The sequence below is a fragment of the Arachis ipaensis genome, chromosome B09, assembly GCF_000816755.2.
Source record: "Arachis ipaensis cultivar K30076 chromosome B09, Araip1.1, whole genome shotgun sequence".
Classification (NCBI taxonomy): domain Eukaryota; kingdom Viridiplantae; phylum Streptophyta; class Magnoliopsida; order Fabales; family Fabaceae; genus Arachis; species Arachis ipaensis.
In genome coordinates, this window is record NC_029793.2 from 7,573,107 (window position 1) to 7,577,006 (window position 3,900).

The following is a 3,900-nucleotide window of genomic DNA, read 5'->3' on the forward strand; positions in this document are numbered from 1 at the left end:
AATTATGCTACGTATAATAATTTGTACAGAATAAATCTTAAAATATAGATTTTGAAATACAAAATATACATTAAAAATAAGTTAAATGATATATGTATTTATACACAAATTTATAGTAGATAATTTAATAGCTAATTTTTTTATGTAAATATAATATTTTTATTATAAAAATTATTATCATGTTATATATATTTTGCCCCATTATCAAAATTTTTTGTATCCGTCACCGGATATTACAGTTTTCAGATTACATATCTGTTGAATAAAATGTGCGTGGGCTCCATTTACAGCTTATTGAGCAATTCTTTTTAAGGGTTTACAAATCTGAATTTGATCCGTAGAATTTGCAAATATTATTTGATTTGCGGTTTTATAGATGATTTTGAAGGTGCATGTGCAGTGCTTTCGGAAACTCCAGAAGTTGATTTCAATGGTGGGATTGCAATACTAAACTGATTACTTGCTCTTGAATGGTGTGGATTGGTGACTAAAAACAGAAACATAAATCTTAATTTACCATAGTTATGGAATGAATGAACTTTCCTAGGGAGGAAAATATCAACTATAAACTAAGTTAACTAAAAATTACTAATTTTATAAATACTTTTGAGAGGTATGTTCATCGGAATTTCTACTTTTGGCCCGCGGAAGCAGAGAGAAAATAGATTGTGGATATGTCTAGAAAGATCTACCAAAATTAACAAAGTAAGATATAACATCTGTAATGATTATTGTAATAACTACAATTAATAATATGTAAACCTTATGTATAAACCTCAAATACAAGTTTGTAACTAAGTTCTCATTTGTTAAATTTTCATTAACAAAATCCTAAGTAGGAATATAATTCTGAACAACATAACATTTTCATTGTAGAACACCTCAAATTATTGCTCATACCTTCATATTCATGAAGCTGTTGAGTGCTGAGCACTAAATGTAGCTTAATCAGCAGCAGAATCAGCTTCAACCCCATTTCCTTCCAAGTGAAATTGTAGATCAATCATGAATTCTCTTACCCTTCACCACCAATCCAAGAACAACAACAAAAATAGGAACAGAATTTGGTGGAACTAGAAGCAAAAATTGTATTACAGCCATAAGAGAATTTAAAAAAAAAAAACTATGAATTTATTATTTCATCCTTTTTTACTTTTCTTTTGCTCAAAACTAAGGCTATAATAAGACTTGGAGATATGAGAATTGTGAAACAAGAGGTTTCATTGTTGTGTCCGAGACAAAAATCCAAGATCAGATGAAACCAAAAAGCACAGAAATACACATGCTCCACTGTTGAAGCAGGAAAAAAACACAGTGAACACTTTCATAAGAAGAGAGTTGGTGGGGTTGGACTTGTGGCTTGAATGTTTGTTTGTGCTTATTTGCATCTTGATTGAGAGAGAGAAAGAGAGAGAAACAAGTTACAAACAAGTGCATAGGCCTAAAAGTAAGAGAGTGATTGAATTAAAAAATTGATAGTGCTTGACTTTTTTTTTTCAGTTTTATCCAGGCAATGATTTCACACACACAAGGCATTGTTGGTAGGATATTGGGATTAGATATCTTAATTAATCCAATATTAGTTTCAAAAAGTTGAAAGTTAGTTAGTTTTCAACTTTGCATTCAATTAAATTAATATTTCATAGACCTTTGTTCTCTTCTTTTTTTTCTTTTCTTTTCTTCTCTTTTTCTTTTTTCTCATCCCTATATTCTTTAAGCAATAATTGTATATTTGTATGGGTGGTGCTTTAATTTATATCTAAGAGGAATGATTAATAATTAGTAATTACACATCAAGTTAAATTTGATGTATTAAGAACGTTTTGATGGGGTAGTTAACTATGAAGATTAGTTATATCACAAGTAGATACAGACATCATAAGCTTAAAAATAAATAAATTACACTACATGATTTTACATGTTTTTATTTTAGACACACACAAACATGTATTGTATAAGTAGGTCCCAAAAAAAAAAGTTTTGTATTAATAAAGAGTAAACTACCATTTGTACCCACGAAAGTTGAAAACGCTGACATATCTACCTATAAAAAAAGAAAATTACTATTTGTACCCATGAAAAATGATTTTTACAAGCAAAATTATCCAAACCCTAAAAAATTATCTAAAATCCCTAAATTACCCTTATCTTCACCACCACACCACCTCCTTCACCCAAACTCCTTTCTAACCCTAACCCTCTTCACCCAACCACCACCCCTCTTTTCCTTTCTAACACACTCTCACCATTACTTCCCACTCAGTCTCCACCGCTGCTTCAATGGCTCCTTGCCACACCCTCCTCTCTTTTATCCTCACAGTCACAGCAACACTTGCTGCCGCTTCCCCGGAGAAGAAGAGCACCTTCATGGTGCAAGTACACCATGAAGCCAAGCCCTCCATCTTCCCAACCCACAAGCACTGGTACGCTCCCCACTAACCACTTCATCATCCTCATCTACTCATCACCTTACCACCACCACCACCACTACTAACCCCAAATTGCCTCTGTTTCCGTTCTTGCAACCTCCAGTGTCAGTGTCAGTGACCACCCCTCCTTCTCTCCTTCCCTGTCTCGCTCTTGTCGAACAGAGGACCTTCGCACCCACCCCGCCCCTGCTTTGCCGCCGCTAGCAACCCTAGAGCCCAGTGCCCCTTCTCCTCTTTTCACCGCCAAACCACCCTCACCTACCGAGGCTACCTTCTCCTCATCACCGAACCAGTGCCTCTGACGGGCCACCGCGCCATCCGCCACCACCGCGGTCTCCTTTGCGAACCAAATTCGCGGTGAGCTCTCTCTCTCTCTTTCTGTCTCTTTCACCATTTTTCTTTTCTCCCAGAAAAAGTGAATCCAAATACATGAGGCTTCTGTATTTGATTGTTCGGATTTGATCCTCTCTCCTCACTCTCTTCTCACCTTGGATCTGTGTTCTTTTTCGCCCTATTTCTATTAGCTTTCTCCATGACACCCTTTTCAATGTTTTGTTCCCTCAAACAACTTCAGATTCAGCTGAAACCAAGATCCAATTTTGACTCTCACCCATCGTCATCCATTTCAAATTCTTCTCTGGGGTGATTTTGATTCCTCCAAAGGTGAAGGTTATGGTGATGAGGAGTGGCAATGAGGTGGTTTGTGGCAGAGGTGGTTTGTGGCAGAGAAATGGAGGTTAGATCGGAGAGTGTTCATGTGATGCGAAGAGAGAGATGGGGGATGATGGTAGCAGTGGTAATGATAAGGGTATTTTGGGATTTTTAGATAATCTTTTAGGGTTTGGATAATTTTGCTTGTAAAAATCATTTTCCATGGATACAAATGGTAATTTCCTTTTTCTATGGGTAGATATGTCAACGTTTTCAACTTTCGTGGGTACAAATGGTAGTTTACTCATTTATAAATCTTTTAATTAAATGAAAAAGGTTTAATTACATACTCTAGGTTCTCAATTATAGTTTCACTTTTTAATTTTCAATTGATTTTATATAGTTTATAAGGTTTTAATCAAATTTTACGGTGCAATTTTTTTTCTTTCAATAAATCTTTATTTCTATCTACCGTCACAATAAAAAGTTAAATTAGAGAATTGAAGTTGTTATGACCATTTATATCCAACAAATTTCATATCTCATTCAATAACATCAATTGCAACATTCCAATTTCCATCGTTAAGGAAAAAATTAAATTAAATTAAAAAGTAAATATACAACATATATTTTACTGTGAAAGAGCAAAAAAATATGTATAGTTCTCTACGAATATTTTAGCAATGTACTATAGTTGCCTAGTTGGGGGCAGTAAATTTATGAAATATTCAATCTTTATTATGGCGCTTTGTCATGATTGACAAAAATATTGAGAAGGTTTTGCTTATATAAAAAATTGAATAATATATTGAAAATTAAG

General features: G+C 34.2%; 1 long non-coding RNA gene across 1 annotated transcript; it reads right to left on the reverse strand.

The window, feature by feature from the left end:
• Positions 408-1,420, reverse strand: LOC110266361. The gene is made up of 2 exons (XR_002353650.1): positions 901-1,420; positions 408-487 (listed from the first exon to the last, which is right to left on the reverse strand). It is a non-coding gene; the product is annotated as an uncharacterized LOC110266361 (long non-coding RNA).